Source organism: Culex pipiens, chromosome 2 (genome assembly GCF_016801865.2).
Source record: "Culex pipiens pallens isolate TS chromosome 2, TS_CPP_V2, whole genome shotgun sequence".
NCBI classification, from domain to species: domain Eukaryota; kingdom Metazoa; phylum Arthropoda; class Insecta; order Diptera; family Culicidae; genus Culex; species Culex pipiens.
This window is the reverse complement of record NC_068938.1, coordinates 204,781,522-204,799,528: the sequence shown is the minus strand read 5'-3', so window position 1 is coordinate 204,799,528 and position 18,007 is coordinate 204,781,522. Positions and strand designations below refer to the sequence as shown.

Sequence of the window (18,007 nt, the reverse complement as noted above, 5' to 3'; positions counted from 1 at the left end):
CTTTTAGAGTAGATAACTGCATTGTTTTCATTTCATCAGGACTAAATAAATGCCGTAAAACAAAACCTCCAAAACTGGTTTCAAAAGTTTCTGTTTCCAAGTACAATTAAACCCGTTTACTGCAAAGCCTCAATTTCTAAAATGTTGTTTTGTTACCCTCAATCCTCTAAGACGACCACATCTCCATTGGAATAAATTTATTCCAAGAAGCATAAAGCAAGCCTTACACTGAATCAAGAAACCAACTTTTCCCAAGAAAACTCCCAAGCAAACAGACTTCCTGGAGAACAAAAACCTCCGCTCGCCATTTAGAAATGATTGATGGGAGAGAAAAACGGGGTGCCCCGGCTCAAATCGTTCGCTGCGGAGGTTTATTTGTGGACCACATTTTGATTTGACTTTCCAATGGCACTTTTTCGTTTGATTCGTTTTCTTCTGTTCTACCTACCTACTAGCACACAATTCGAAGAATCGTTAGACGTCGAACGGAATAGAAATCGAACTCAGAATGCTGATGAGGCATCTGTTTAACAAATTTATTCGACAAGCCCGCCAGCGTGGGTAGAATGTGGTTTCATGAGCGAATTCAGCGTGCAAAGTTAGTGCTGCCAGGCAACCGTAGTAAACTGTTCCGGAGGTGTTTGGTAATGAACTTCAGAGCTGAACCCCTATCCAAGCAATCCCGGCGGGCAGCCACTTGTTGTTGGTTGACCTACACAGCGCTTCAGCGCTTACTACGACACGGTCAAAGTCCCTGCGAATGCACTTCCTCTCACGTGGTGCAGCCGAGAGTTCCCGTGGGCACGCTACTGCGCAGCTTCGTCGATTCCGTGGCGGTTCGGGTGAGTGTCAAAACAACCCGCTGACAAGGCTGTGATAAAACTTGGGTCGTAGGGCACGGTTGTCCTCAGTGAGCAACGGCACTTTGGATTGGGCGGTTTACTTTCGGAGCGGGATTCGCCGCCGGTTTGAGACTTTTTTTTGGGAATTACGCGAAAGTGCACAACACACTGTCTCGTGTGACCGGTTCCGGGGGTTGTCTTTGGGGGTTCCTCGAAGGACGTATCATGTAGTGTGTCTTGGAAGCGGGGTTTGCGTTGTTGCTGTCCGTAGCCGCCAACTGCGATGGGATGGGATGATACCTGGAAATTGGCAATGGGGAAAGTGAACTTTTTTTGATGGAAAAAGTTTCTTTTAAGGAGAATCCGATGGGAAGAATGCAGTCTGGGATTTCCAGTGTGATGACGGATTTGGATCCCATGGATTGGAGGGGTTCGGCACAGTGATTGATCGGTTGATGAAGGAGGGGACCATGCAAAATTTCCAGCAAGTGATACATCATGACATGATAAAAGTTGGGGATTGGAGATTAGGCTCCGTTCAAGGCAGTGTGTTCGTTGATTATACGATGAATCTCGAGTGTGAGGGTCTGTGTACTGTGGGAAATTCAATCAAAGTTTGACGAGCAGTTTCACCCCCCAGCAAAGTGCAAAGTTGGCCCAATTTGTTTCAAGAACTGCAACTCGGTAACCGGAAAGCAACACGTGAACATCACAGTAAGAGCTTCAGCGTAATTGCATCAACTTGAGAAGCAGTAGGCGACGGACCTGCAGCAACAGCATTCAAGTTGGCTTTGCAAAGTTCTTCTGTGGAAAAGCCACTGCAGCTTGCTTTGCAGAGCACCGGCATGACACGCTTTGATCTATAGAAAGTGTCCTGTGAAAGGTTTCTACAAACGTTGAATGCAACGGCTCTGTGGCATGACTAGAGCAAAAGAAGTGCTGAATCCTACGCCTAGCTCCAAAGAAAATGATGTTTGAACAGGCTTTTTCTAGGCTTCAAAGTGAGCGGAAGATTGTGGCTGTCGCCAGCTTCCAGGAATTGACTCCATAGAGAGCACACCAGAGTGTGTAGGAGCATCTGTCGACCCCCAGGGGACGACTCCGACGACCGACCTGGAAGTCTTGCCGCAAGAAGGTAATCCCACCTCCAGACAGAATGTCAAATGTATAAACACTTTAAGCAGAGAGTTTTGAACACTTTAAACCGTGTAAGAGAGAGAGAAACGAAAAGGAATCAACTCAATTTGTGTTGATCTAACCTCATTTTCTTGGCCTCCGACAGCAAGATGTCGCTGCTTGAAGAAATCATGGCAGGTTGAAAGCGAAAAAGGGGGTTTCACCGTGAACACTTTCCTTTCCAACGTTGCAGCCCTGAGATGAGCTCGGCTGAAAAGTTGAAAAGGAAAATCCGGTCCCAAAAAAATGGGACAGTAGGAAATGGGATCCCGGCCGTAGGCGGTACCGACTGTTGTGGTATCCTTTTTTGGGGGGGAGGGTGCAAAAGAAGGTGGCCAGGCGAGGACTTGAACACCACATAAAAAATAATAAGAGTGAAAGTCAACGATGATGTCGATGATGATGATGCTGGTATTGTGGAGGAGGAAAATAATTTAACTTTGGGTAGGAATGGTGAATGACTAACATTTTGGGAGATGAAATTTTTGAATCACTTTTCAAGACATTTAAGAAATTATTTCAAAGAACATAACCGTTAAAAAGTCTATAAAAGCATAAAAATTATTTTAAGAGCAAACTTCCAAACAAACAGAATAGTTAAACATAAACTTATCCGATAGTTGTTGAACAAGCGTCAAGAATTCTATTTGACAGAAATGCTGTTTGACAAGAAATGCTTCAACTAGGTGCATCAATAGTTGAGTGATGTGGCTTCAGTGGTAAGGTGTTGACATTAATGTTGATGTTTTTTTTCTGAAATGAAAGTTACTTTTTTACACTAATCTAAAATCGAAGAGAGTTTTTTTAATTGAAGAGTGCTTGTTTCCAACGCAATATAAAAATTTAAATAGTGATATGAATGATGGATTGTTACCGAAATATCAGGGGGTTTAAAGGTTTCAATTGTAAATATATGCAATGCAGGAATAGTGATTCGATGGAGGCGTTTGGCTTCTTGAAACGATTACAAAGTATTTGTAAGACCAATTAAAGTCAAGTGAAACAGATATCAGAATTTATCAAATTTAGTGATAATAGCCCTTAAAGTCTATAAGTTCTCTTCTCCACTGATCACTTCAAACAATTGCACAGAACCACTTTTAATTTCGACGAACATAATTTTAAGCTTGAAATGGCTGAAATTTAATCTGAACAACCATACTTTCAATGAAGAGCCTCTCGACTAATAAACAGCGCTAAAATAAGCAAACAAGCTCTTTTTTCGTCGATTTCTCCAAAAACTTTTCCCCCGAGGGTAGGTCCAACCACACCCATTTGGGCCAGCTGTTTCCGCGTCAAACCCCTTGTCGTCCCGCACTAATTAATTATCATAATTATGCAACTTTTCCGTTTGCGTGAGTTCGAGGAGAATGTGTGTTGGAAACGAATCGAGAAATTAAAATTGGTTGGTTGAAAAAAGTGGTTCCGTTCGTCTAAAACAAAAAAAATCAACGTGTTTTGTGTGAGTGATAGCGAGCAGAAAATTACAGTCACATCCTGTGCTGGCTGCTCACGGAAGATGATGCCGATTTTCGAAGAGAGCCCAGCTTTGGCAGCCTGAGTTTGTGCGCGTGTGTTAGTGTAAGGGCATGAGCTTTTTTGCAGGAGATAAAAGCTTGAGATTTTATGAAGGCAAAAATTGCTAGAGACATTCGACTGTGATGAAATGTTTTTACTGTGGGATTGTGAAATATGACCAGCCAGACTTGCTTCAACTGCATCCAGATTCCAGTTTAATAATTTGGACCAACAAATGCATCAGAGGAGCAGCAGTTGCAGCGGCACCAGACCACAACACCACCGAAGAGCAAGTTGACATCGAATATGCTCGTATGTCTGTGGCGTTCGCAGTCACTCTGCAAGTTCTTGCTTGTGTGTTTTTTGCTGACGTGTAAGAGCTTTATTTCTGGTGAGTACGTTCTAGCTAACGCGCGTGTGTGCGTGCACTGAAAGGTGAGTGAATTTCAACTTGTTTTTAACCCTCCAACGCCCATGTTTGCTCTTATTGACCAACATATAACATCTGAATAACTTTGATATTATTCAACATTACTATTTTTTTGCAAGGGTCCTTAAAGCTCTGGGTTTCCATATGTTTCTAAAACATTTTCAAATTAATCTCTAGATTATATTGTTAATTTTATAATAAATAACTAACGTTGAAAATCTCGATAATGCTCTGTGTGTTGCATCTCGTAAAATAACATGTGTAATTTTGTTTTGATAAAATCCACTCATATTTTATTTATCCACAGAGAGCGAGTTGTGGCGCTATAACCATGGCAAAAGTGTCCAGGGCATTTGTGAAAATACAATGTCCCATCCCCGAGGGTCCCGGAGCACCAAAACTTCTTAGCATGGTGCTCCCAACGATTAATTGCTATAACTAATAGGAACGTGAGCGGGGGATCCCCACGTTTCTTCCTCCCCTGTAGATTCAGAAATGCATTGCTGTTTGAACACTCGTGCTCAAACTCAATCCAATTCAACGAATCATCTTTGCGGTTAACTTTACGCAGTTGGCCTGGCCGTTTTAACGTTTGTGATGTTTCAAAGCAATTTATTGCATTGGGGCACTGCAATTGTTAATAATGACAAGAGGATGCTAGGCGTTAATCAACCTAAGGCATTTTCCAGGATGCCCTCGAAAGACTGGCTGCGCTAGGGTTAGATTAGATTAGATTAGATTAGATTATGCAACTTTTCCGTTTGCGTTTGTGATGTCCCTGAAAAGGCAGTCCCCCGACATTCGCTCAAACGTAATCGTCAGAGAGTTTTTCTGCGTTGACAGTTCGCTTCCCCAAAATATTCAATGGAGTTTGGTCCAAAAGCTTTCCCTCCTTCATTTTCGCGAGCAAAATCCTTCCGATCGTCATCATCATTTTCATCAACAACAAAATCGTCATTCCAGAGTTTTCGGGGGAAACCCCTTCAGCACGAAAACTCATTCAAAGTTGAGGAGGAAGAGACGGTTCGCATTTTCCGCCCTTTACTTAGCTGCTGCGAAAACGCTTTTCCGCCACTCTCTGCGAGAGTGCTTGAATGTAGCGCACCTTTTTTTTTCTTTCAGGGCGTATTTGCGTAAGGGCTGGCAAAACGAACTTATTTCACTGTCGTCAGTGTGGTGTGTAGTAATACTTTCTGTTCGGTCGTCCCCTCATCAATCGACCCCATCCGTTAGATCACCTTATAAGATGAACATTGCAGCAAGGAAAAAACCCTTGCTATTGCCCAATTTTAAGGTTTTTAAAGATGTATTGATTTTTCTTCTCTTGTTTACATCAAATGTTGACATTATTGACTACTTTCATGAAGCAACTTTAAATTTGATAATGAAAATTCCAGACTGTATAAACGGTTACACCAGAGCACCGACTCAAGCATTGACATGACATGCTTTAAAAATAAACTGGAATCTCATGACACTAGGACACACTGAGCAATAATTTTGATTTACTTTTTTATTGATTTCATGTTTCCAAATAAGCATTTTTTTACCAGTACGTGAAAATCTGTAACTCTAGTAGGAATTTTCTGATCGCTTTTGTCTCTCCAGCATAGTTGTAGGCTGTGATCATATAAGAAAGAAATGATATCACTCTAAAAAAACATTACTTTTATTACTTTTAATTAAAACCCCTTTCATTCTTTTGTTTTAGAAATCCAAAAGAGCATTATTTAACGTTAATTTTCTCAATTTTGACCAAGTAAGGTACTTATAAGCAACTTGAAAAAATATTTTTTTGGATTTTCATGGATTAGAGGTGGGCAAAAAAAGAGCGAGCCGCTCAAAGAGACGGTTCACTAAAAAGAGCGAACGAACCTTGGCTCACAAAAAAAGAACCGTGGTTCTTTTTCAAACTCCGGTCTTTTGAAAGAACCGTTTCAAGATGGCATGATTTTTGTTATAAATATAATTTATTGAATTTCAAAATAAAAATGTGGTATTGAATTTGTTTTTGAGAATTGAAAATGCAGTTTGAAATATTTCAATCCTTATAAAAATTAATCCCAAAAGGAATACACCGGAATCCAAATTTGAGCATTTCAAATTGCATAATTTGTAAAATATTACCAAAAATCTACTGAATAGTTTGGAGATTTTGGAAAAAAAACCTTTTGTCCGATTAAACTTAAGCGTTTATAGACTTTATCGATTAAATCAGAATTTAGAAAAGAGTTCACAAAATATTTTCTCCAAATAAATATTAGCATTAGTTCAATTCTTGCAGAAATAAACGCAATTTTAAAATTAATATCAATTTGTCCAGCATCCTAGATGATGTTTAGGATGTTTAGATGTTTAGGTTTGAGTAGAAATCTTGACATAGAGACCACCAAGACCTATGGTTTTCAAAGGCATCTTCTCGTTTTCAGTTTTATTTTTTTATCAAATAATTTATAAAAGTCCAGTGTAAAATAACTTATAAAATCACACGATTCTTTAAAAAAACCTTTTCATCCAAATTTTGAAAAAGAGCGAAAGAGCCGTTCAAAAGAGCGGCTCTTTTTAATGAGCGAACGAAAATGAGCGGATCCTAAAAAAGAGCGGTTTTGCCCACCTCTATCATGGATGCATATTATTTGCAAGTTTTGACAGAAGCATAACTGGTACAATGTACAAAGCATTTTGCAACATTTCAAAAGGGCACAATATCGAATTTTTGGCCCTTTTGAAATGTTAGTATTGATTTAAAAAAAATATTGTTTTCGAAAAGATCGGAAAATTTCACGAATGTTTTATATTTTAACATTGAAAATCGGACCATTAGTTGCTGAGATATCGACATTAGAAAATGGTGGGTTGTTTGGGTGAGACTTACACAGAAAAAAAATTAAGGCAATATTCATAAGGTAATGGGGACAGATTTTGTTTTAAAAAAATGTGTTGTAGAAATTGATGAATTTTCATCAGGTTCACATTTTTAAACATTTTTTTAGTAATATTACTAAAACAAGAGGTAATATTCAACCAACCATTCTTGCTGTGTAGAAAACATCAATTTTCCTGTTTTTAAATCTTTGCATGGCAATATCTCGGCAATCAAAGGTCGTATAAACAAAGTTGCGCTCAATATTTCGATTTTTTGAAAAAATCAGTCTTGATTCAAAAATTCATAGCGCGTTCAAAAACATTTTGCCCGTTTTGGAAATTTCTGAAAAAATGGCATTTGATGTCCCCTAAAACCTATCACCAAATAAAAAAAATTAAAATAGTTTTTTTTCAGCAAATCAAGTGACAAAAAGTGAAATTAAAAATCACGAAAAAAATTTACCTTGTATCATTTTTTTCAGTGTGGTCTGTATCCATACCTACAACTTTGCCGAAGACACCAAATCGATCAAAAAATTCCTTCAAAAGATGCAGATTTTTTCATTTTCATAAAATTTTTGTATGGACAGCTGCCAAATTTGTATGGAAAATTATATGGACAAACTAATGATGCAAAATGGCTTCTTTGGGCATACTGAAGGTACCAAAAAAGTTTCAACCGGATTAAAAATACAAAAAAAAATTAGAAATGACCGATTTCGCAGAAAATTGATCGCTGCCATCTTTTCGATATTTTTTTCCGTGTAAATATGGTCATTTTACTCAACCTTTGTTTTATTTTTTTCTATAAATTTTTAGTATTGTATACGGGTAATTCTCCACCAACTCACACGAAATCGGAAAAAGTTGCCCCGACCCCTCTTCGACTTTCGTGAAATTTTGCTCTTAGGGGTAATTTTGGTCCCTGATCACGAATCCGAGGTCCATTTTTCGATATCTCGTGATGGTGGGGCGGTACGACCCCTTTCATTTTTCAGGGTCTTTTTTCATTTAGAACATTTTTTTTTTCATTTTAAAATTACGTGTTTTTTTTTACTTTGCAGGGTTACATTTTAGAGTGTAACAATGTTCTACAAAATTGTAGAGCAGACAAAATCAAAAATTTTGATATATAGACATAAGAGGTTTGCATGTATTCTTCACGAGTTATCGGATTTTTACAAAAAAGTTTTTTGAAAAAGTTATGATTTTGACCATTTTTTACCAGTTTTTCAAATTTTTAACCCCAAAAACTCAACCGTGTGCTTTTGAAAGTATTTTTTTCGGAAAGTTCAGCTAATTTTGAATAAAAATGACCCCTTGGACGATTGTTGTGGGAAATGGCAGCGATTTTAAATCTATTTTTAAACTTTTTTTTGATGAAAAAAACTTTTTAACGGAATTTTGAGTACGCCATCAATCGGGCGTCTAATTTTACACAAAAGTTCCTTTGACACCAAATTTCTATCTCTTCACGGTTGCGAGCTACAAATCACTGAAAACGTGTCTTAGTAAAAAACCAGAAAAATGAAAGGGGTCGTACCGCCGCACCGTCACGAAATATCGAAAAATGGACCTCGAATTCGTGATCAGGAACCAAAATAACCCCTTAGAGCGAAGCTTTACGCAAATCGAAGAGGGGTCGGGGCAACTGCTGTGTGAGTTGGCGGAGAATGACCCATACACATTTATCTCGTTTGGTTAAACATGGTAGTTTTTTTGACATAAACTTTTATATTGACATTGACAACAAATTCATGAAACAAATTAAATCGTGAACCCAAGGATTTCTTTTCTTTTTTTTATAAAAAATGATTTTTATAAACAAAAATGATTTTGAATCGAAGCCCGTCCAGAGGCAAAGTTAGGTTGTCTATGAATTTTTAGATATTACGCAAGATATTCTAGATTCGAGATGATTTAATTTTCCAAAACAATAATAACGGATGGACCTGGACCATACGAAAGTGTTAACTATGTATCTTAATTTATATAAAATAAATTAATTACTTTAAGCGTTCGTTTGAAGCTCTTCAGGATCAATAGTTGTAAAATTTTCAGACTCTTGATCAGTTTTACCCTTCTTGAGTTGAATGAAATGAAAAAAAAATGTTACACTCAAAAGGAACCATCTAAAAAAAAGTGAAAATTTAAGATAAACGTTTTATTGATAAAATATTAAGAGGCCTTAATCAAAATTCCCAGACTTTTTTTTTCACTTTAAAAATATGCTAGGCAGCAAAAGTTGCATTTTTTTCTCTTTTACTTCACTTCTTACTTCACTCTTAAACCTTACAACCAAAGTGCCAAAGTTCTATGAAAACTTTAGCAGGTTTAAGGTTCCACCACTTGACACCCGTTCAGGAATACAATCAAATTTCTCCCTTTCCCAAGCCGTGTGTGCCCGTGTCACTCACCAAGTTCATTCCACCAAAGCTGTCAAAAGCCAAGGGTTAATCACCATAGCTTAGAGGGGGCTTCTGCCGACTTGAACCCGCATGACAAGTCGTTGACTTACTGCTGCCGCCGGCTGTCGTCGATTGTGAACCAAGTACGAAAAGTCAACTTCATCATGCTTCTCGCATGTGGACCAATATCATCATCGCCCAGATCTCCGTGCCGGCGGCGTTTCACTGGAGCGGAAATTGAATGTTGTGTCTGTTGTGATTCAATTTGGGGTTGAGATCCTTTTTTCAGTAAGTTTCCATAAGTTTTTAAAAGCTTTTGAATCAGGCAAGTTTAACGTCATCGATACAACTTAAGACCGTTTCAATTTAATAGGTTACACTACAAAGCTTTTTAAGCTTGTTATCCAAACAGAAAGAGAAAAAGTTCCATCGATTTCCATTAGCCATAGAGCATTGTCTCGTCGAGGAGCTTATCATTAGCCGATAACATGAGCCAGCGGTTTTTGGTGGAACCACTTTGATGAACACGACAAAGTTTTGCCGCCCTTTGTAACGGCAACTTTCTACGGCATCGATCCGCCCAAACTGCTTGGGATCCGCCCATGACAGAAGACAGTCACTGTTTAATGAAGACCGTGAAAGTTGCTCCTTTCGGTGTTATGGAGCTTTAATGGTAATAAGGGCTGTAGATTTATGAGTGATGAGCATTGAAGCGTCAAAAGTTATGAATGTTAAGTATGAAAATAGCTAATCAAACGAAAACTTATACTAAGGTAAATCAATTTAAAACCGTTTAAATTAAGCCAAACAAAATTTATGTGTTATTGTTTACATTGCGTGCTCTTTTTTTTGTTTGACCCATGAAGTATCACGGCCGCATTTTCAAAACGGATTCAGTGGCTTTTTATGTCTCAACTTAATGTTAACATGTTAAGGGTTATGTTAACATTCCATAGGTCGCCTTCCCAAAGGTGTCGTGATGAGGTCCAGCATATTATGATACACTACCTTCTAAGCTAAACCAGTTGTGTTGGTCCAAGCCGGAATTTGAACCCCAATCTACCGCTTACAAGGCGGAAGCGTTACCACTGAGCTCCGTGGCTTAGTTTTGCTTTTTCATTGCGTTAAATTCATTAAACAAAAAAGTTAAAAAGAGGAAATTACAAGCCAAGGTTACAATATTTGAATGAAAAAAGGGGTTTAAAACGTGTTTTAAATTTTGTTGTTTTACAATTATTAGTTTAAAAATATGAAAGTATTGACGAAACATTTTCATTGCGAGAAAAAAAAACGCTGTTGTGGTGCTGTACATTTATTTATTTATTTAATTCAAATAACGTAACTTAAGGCTTAGCCTTTTAATTTGTTACAAAGTGTGCAGATGCAGGATTTAATTCAATATCGATAAATCGATTCCTTAATGCTATGCTTCTCTTTATCCTAATTCTAATTTACGCTGGCGAGTTCTGACAGTAGGTTTTCTTTGAAATTTTTATAAGAATGACTTTTTTTTAACCTAATGCTTAACTGATTCCAATTCACAACCCCTCTTGCGAAGAAAGATTGACTATAGTAAAAAGACGAATGTTGCGGTATCAAAAAACTTTTAGTTCTTGTAGATCTTAACGGTCTGAGTTTAGTATATAAATATTCTGGTTTTTTAGTATGAATAATTCTGAACAAGTTAACACATGAACGAAATTTATAGAATTGCGAAAAATTACATCCAATAAGTGTTTTCTGCAAGTGAGTAACTCTAGATTTTCTTGGAAGGTTATAAACAAATCTTAGACATGAATTAAGTGCCACCCTAAGTCGGTCAAGGGCTGCCATAGATGCATTTGTGTACAAGAAATCTCCATAAATAAAATGCGGAAAAAGCAGGGTTTTAAAAATTCGAATTTTAGTTGCTATGTCTAGATGTCTGGCTACAAGATGTAATTTCTTTAATGTTACATAAATTTTTCCACACTGAATGTTGATTTGGGTCTCCCAACATAAATTACACATAAAGGTTATCCCAAGATTTACAAATTTATCAACAAAAACAATTTGGTCACCATTCAAAAACAACATGGGATGGTTAATTTTAATCTTGGAATGACTAAATAGAATTGCTTGCGTTTTAGACGAATTTATAAACAACAAGTTACGTTGAGACCAGAGCCAAACACTATGAAGATCGGAATTAATTTTTCGTGCAACAACATCAAGATTATAATTAACATCAGCATTGAAATATATTTGGACATCATCAGCAAATAAATGCACCGAACAAAAAGTTAGAACCGATGGAAGATCATTTATAAAAAGCGAGAATAGAATTGGCCCCAAGACTGAACCTTGGGGGACACCAGATTTTATCATTACAAAACTAGAAAAAACATCATTATACAAAACGGCTTGACTTCGATCGCTTAAATATGACTTTATGAGATCAACAGCCATTGAAGAAAAGTTAAATTTAGATTTTAATTTATGCAATAGTTTTGTATGTGACACACGATCAAATGCCTTGGCGAAATCTATTAAGAGCAAAATAGCAATACCCTTTTTATCTAAATTTAAGGCAATGTCGTCGTGTATTTTGATTAACGCAGTTTCAGTGCTGTGGTGTTTTCTAAAACCTGATTGATAGGGACTCAGTAGGTTCATTTGATTAACATATTCTGAAATTTGTGATTTTACTAATTTTTCAAATGCTTTAGAAAGAGCACTTAGAATGCTTATTGGCCTAAGATTACTTAAAGAAGTACTATTATTTTTTTTCTTAATAGGAATAACTTTTACGCGTTTCCATGCATTAGGAAAAATTGAAGTCAGAAAATTGAATTGAAAATATGAGTAATATAAGATAAAGCTAAGGGTAGAATAATTTTAACAAATTTAATTGGTATTTCATCTAAACCGATTGCATTTGAAGAGATAGAAAAAACAGCATTAACAACCTCAAATTCTTCCACTTGTCGAAAACGAAAACCATCATCATTTGAAAAACCTGAAATACCATCATAAGGAGTATCATCGGACGTAAAATTAGAAGCAAAAAAATTATTAATGTCTGTAGGAGAAAACTCGCAGCTTTTGTGCGTGGAACTAGTTTTAGTAACACCAAGTTTTTTAATATTTTTCCATAATTGTTTACTAGGAACGTTGGTATTAATAATTCTTCTTTCATAATTTTCCTTGGCATGTTTGATCGTTTCATTTACGCGATTTCTAAGTCTTTTATATTTGTTATGCAGATCAGTAGTTTTGTTACGTTTCCAGTTATTGTAGGCAATATTTCTATTAACGATAGCTAGTTCAATATCATTGTTATACCAAAGATTGTCTCTTGGTTTGTACCACTTGAGGGGAAAAAAGTCTTCATGTAACACCTTAAGTCTTTCATTAAAACTGACCAATAAATCATTAGGATCAGTTATACGCAAAAAAGAGTTCCAGTCGAAAGAAAAAAAGGTATCACGCAAAGCTGCCGCATTAAAGTTATTGTAATCTCTATAGTAAATAATATTATTTTCAGAATTGAAATCAATATCTAATGAGGCAATTATCATATCATGGTTTGACACACCTGGCATAGAAATTTGATCATTTTTTATAATAAGTTGCGGAGAGTCAGTTAAAAGAAGATCGAGCTGAGAACATCCAGTATTATGAAAGAATGTTGGCTCATCGTTTATACAAACATATGACTTTCTTTCCAGAACATCACGAAAACTTCGTGATTTATTCGAATCTTTCATAAAATTAGTATTGAAATCACCGATAAAAAAGGTTGAATCATATTTTATGTTATACTCTTCAAAGTGGGATGCCAGAAGACCAGAACAATCAGAAATTGGTGGATTATAGTAAACTCCTAACAGAAATTTTTTCAAGCCGCACTGCATTTCCAGCAACAAAAATTCAGTTGTGTGAAAGTATGGAGAAGATATCGATTTACTAACAATGCGACAATTCAAATTTTTTCGATAATATACACAAATACCTCCTCCTTGTCGATTTCGGTCATTTCTAACCAGTTGGAAATTATCAATTTCAATCATCGAATCGGTAATTTTATCACTTAACCAAGTTTCTGTCATACAAATGATATCAATTTTGTTGTCCATAAAAGACATTTTAAGTTCATTGAATTTAGTGAACTGTCGAGCACAAAGGCTTTGAACATTGATGTGGGATATATTCAATTTTTCATTATTTAAACAAGCATTGATGACCGCACGTGGAATGAATGAATTTGAAGGGGTGTTGTGAACGGATCCACTATTCAACATCGTAGAACCAACTGCAAATTGACTTCAGAGGGAACCCAACTGCCATACCCACCACACGAAAATTACAACTAGGATTTGAGAAGCATATCTTATAACTAATTATTGAATTCACTTTTCTTGAAATATGGGCCGTCTAGGATTAAATCAATCAAACAAAAAGAAACACAACTATCTTAGTAAGTTACGGCCATTGATAGCGCCTCTGCATCCAGCACGGTAGTACCAGCACTACAGCAAAACGGTAGCTTACGACATCGCCGACAGGAACAACAGTCATCGACAACAGCGGCCGACCTCATCAGCAACAGCAGCATCCGTAAAACAGCGATATCAGCAACCGTCATCAGCAGCAGCAGCAAACCGTCATCAGCAACAACAGCAGACATCATCAGCAACAATTTGATCAGCAACCGTAGTATTCAGCAACAGACTTTCAGGAAGGATGGATTCACGGGAAATAAGGGATCGGATTCAAGGGAAAATCGAGGCGGGATGAATGATTTAGCGAGGATAGGTTTGATTGATGAACTATTTTCACAAATTGACTTTTAGGAGGGGTGGGGATTCACGGATAAACTCAAGGAAGGGAAACAAAGGAGATGGGGGAAGGAGAGAGAGCGCTTTTGAGGAAAGGTTATTTGACGTGGTGGAACAGCTTGTCCAGCGTGTGGCACGCGACGGCATCAGCAGCACCAGGTCCCTTCACGAAAACGACGCCGTCTCTGGAGTAAACCCTCAGCAGCCTCCCCTTCTTCTTGAGTTTCAGAGCCTCACTTCGGATCTGCCTGGCTTGCTCGGTGAGGTTTTCGTTGATGTACACACGGTTGTCACTGTCGAATCCAAAGTTGCGCAAGCTAAGGGTTTTCAGGTTGAGGTAACTGCGGTAGAAATCGTCTCTAACGTTCTTCAGGGCAAATTGGCACACGATTGGAGGCATCGTTCCGGGTGCGATAGGGTCGCGAGCCATACGTCTGAGCGAGACCATGGGGAGTTGATTATCTTTGTACCCAAGTGTGTTTGCCATATTCTTGAACAGACCGAGCAAATTTTCATTTTGTGTGAAGGGAACCCCAGAGATGAGAATATCTTGAGATCTACCAGGTCGATTGATCCCCTTTGCAGTAATATCCAGGTCATGGCGCATGACGTCCACAGTTTGAGCGATGTTTTGAACACTCGAGTGGCACTCGTTCCGCAACTCGGCAAGCTTGAGCTCGATGCCACCAATGCGCTCCTCGAGATCCGTTTTGCAGGAGTCAATTTTGGATTCGATAGTGTTGAATTTTTCTTCCATGATTGTGGCAGAGCTCGAAAACATTCCATGGATTTTGGACCACAGATCAGCCAAATCGGTGACTTCACCCATCTCACTGCCCTGGTTAAGATCGCTGCGAGATCTTTTCAAAGTATTGCCGTCCAAGCTGATAAGTGAGTTCACCGAGGTTGAACGTGTTATCATTGAATGGTTAGAGTTCATTTCAGTGAGTGACCATTACAGCAGCTGTCAGAGTGGTCACTCCGAAAAGGTCACAAGGAAACAAAAGAGATCCAGCAGCAACGTGGTGTAAATATAATGTTGCTAATTGTCGATTTACAGCTAACACCTCTTCTTAAACAGCAGAACTCCACCAGATCGATGACGAGTCAGCTCTCCTGCAGCGGCCAAACAATAACCGTAACTATTAACGTGGTAATACCGATAGATTCTACGATTTAATCCGCGACGATAACTTTATTTACGTTAGCTTGTGCATCCCTTAGGGTGATAATTCAAATGCATTTCAGATTGTTTTCAATTGATTGAACCTTTATTTCTATTGTTATTTTCAAGTTCAAAAAAATTTTTGCTTTTGATTTTTCGGAATAACTTGGATGGGGAGGGAGGGGAGGGGTTTGACATAAACTTTGCATAAGATATGGTATAGTAGGGAAGAATCTAGTAGGGTAGAATCTAGTCATATGGAAAAATTTAAAATGAAAAAAATCCAATCAGCAACACTTTTTTTTGGGTCCCTTTTAGGGTCCAAAACAACCTCCCAAAATGTGGGAGCGATTGGTTAAGCCCAGGATTGGCGCAAAGCGGATGAAATTTTTAACGGAAATTAATATGGGGAAACTTGCATTTTCACATTTTTGAATTTTCAAAATTCACGTTTTATTATTTTATGAAACTAACACCGTGGAAGTATAGCCCTGGATGTCCTGAACAACTCTCCCCAAGACAGTATGGTGCTTAAGTGCGTCACAAAAAAGATTCAGAGTTTTCAAAAGTAGTGTATTGTTATAATCAGTGAAACTCACATCTTCTGCCAACATTGCCGAAGGAACCATGAAATACAAAATAAACACGATTTTTCTTATATTTTGATGAGCCTTACGCAAAATCGTTATGAAGAAATGTTCAGAAGACAAGTAAGTTGCACACAATTTCTCAAACCACAACAGCGTTATTTTTTTCTCGCAAAAAAAATGTTTCGTCAATTCTTACATATTTTTAAACTGATAATTGTAAAACAACAAAATTTAAAACACGTTTTAAACCCCTTTTTTCATTCAAATATTGTAACCTTGGCTTGTAATTTCCTCTTTTTAACTTTTTTGTGTAATAAATTTAACGCAATGAAAAAACAAAACCAAGCCACCTAGCCCAGTGGTAACGCTTCCGCCTCTTAAGCGGTAGATTGGGGTTCAAATAGTTTACGAATGTTTTCACTTGACTTGGCAGTGTTGGCAAAAAGTATTATTTTTACCGAGTATTCCGAAATGACTTGAACGCTGTGTAACTTTTGTTAGAAGAAAGTTAGCACCATACTGTCGTCGAGAGAGTTGTTAAGGACATCGATGGCTATACTTCCACGGTGTTAGTTTCATAAAATAATAAAACAAGAATTTTGTAAATTCAAAAATGTGGAAATGTAAGTTTCCCAATAGTAATTTCCATACAAATTTCATTCGCTTTGCGCCAATCGTGGGCTTAACCAATTGCTCCCAAATTTTGGGAGGTTGTTTGAGACCCTAAAAAGGACCCAAAAAATGTGCTGCTGAAGAAAGCAATTTTTGATTCCACCCTAATGGTAACGCCTAACTAAAATTTGGAGTATTTAGTCAAAAATACGTAGTTTGAAAATTTAGAGTATTTAAAAAAAACATTTATTTTGAAATGTATGAAAAATTGCCATATTGTAAAAAAAACTTTTTTTTGTATTTTTTATCAAGAATATGTAGTTTTTAAAATACTTAAAAAAATATTGTATTAAATATTTAAATGTAAAAAAATTACATTGTATGTTGATGTTTAAAATGAATAATTTAGTAATTTAAGCAGAATGATGTATTATTGCGGGCGTTGATAATTAGAATTCATGCGCGGTGATACGACCGCAAGATAATGGTCGCATGACAGCCGCATGACAACCGCAGAACATTTTTTTGGCTATTGTCAAAGGTTGCCTTGAGTTTTCAGATGACTTTTTGGAAAATATTCAAAACAAACCAAGAATTTCAGTTCAACTTGCTGATTTTTACACTGCGGTAGTTAGACGGCAATAATCTCCTGTCACTCACAGCGATGGAGAAACGTGATTTTATCTCGCAATAAGCAATATTTTGATTAATCATCAAACAGTGTTTGATGTACAGTCAAACCTCGCATAGTGCGCAGGCGTTACGCTTTGTATTTCTTCGATTACTCTAAAACGACATAATATTTTTGCAATTTTTTTAAGGGGTTACATACATGTAGAAAATCACAAAATTTTATATTGCAGAAAATTTGTTAAACCCACTCAAAAGATGATTATAAATCACTCCTGAAAGTTTCATGAAGTTATTCATGTTAAACTGAGTAAGAGACGATTTAAGATCAAAATTTTGCCATGCGTAAAGCGGACTGACAAACTTTGTGAGCGTTTTTCTCAAAACACCGAATTGATTTGCGGGTGCCACGATATCTCGAGATGGGATGGACCAAATTGGCTGAAATTTTAGGTGAAGACTCTCAAGACATATCCCATGTGCATGACGAAGCCCGATTTTTAAATATTGCTTTAAAAAAATACAAAAATTAAATACTGACGATTTTTTTATATGAAATACATAAAAATATTTTTATCTTTTTTTTTTAATAAACTTTTTGAAAATCGGCCTTCGTCATGCACACGGGAATAGTTTGACGAGTCTTCACCAAAATTTTGAGCCGATTTGGTCAAAGCAGTGTTGAGATATCGTGGCACCCGTTTTTTTAAACTGCTAACTTCAAATAGCTATATCTCGGCAACGGTACTACCAAATGGCTTCAAATTTGTTTTGTTATTAGATGAAAATGTACTTTTTATTGCCCTGAAAACAGATTTTAAAAAAAGTTCAAATGTGTGCTCAATCAATCTCTGACATTTTTGCCGATTTACATGTTTGTAACCCCTTAAGCTAATTATAGATTGGAACAAGACGAACAAGTTGTTTCAAAGAGATTGCAAAAATATTATG

At 37.0% G+C, this 18,007-nt stretch overlaps 1 protein-coding gene across 1 annotated transcript in view; it reads left to right on the top strand.

Annotated features, from left to right (window-relative positions):
- The first annotated feature begins 939 nt into the window (after positions 1-939).
- LOC120416373 (uncharacterized) overlaps positions 940-18,007 on the top strand; it is a 45,896-nt gene continuing 28,828 nt past the window's right edge. Inside the window, exon 1 of the mRNA XM_039578106.2 lies at positions 940-1,977. The gene's annotated coding sequence lies outside the window, so the exon portion shown is untranslated. The remainder of the gene's footprint in view (positions 1,978-18,007) is intronic.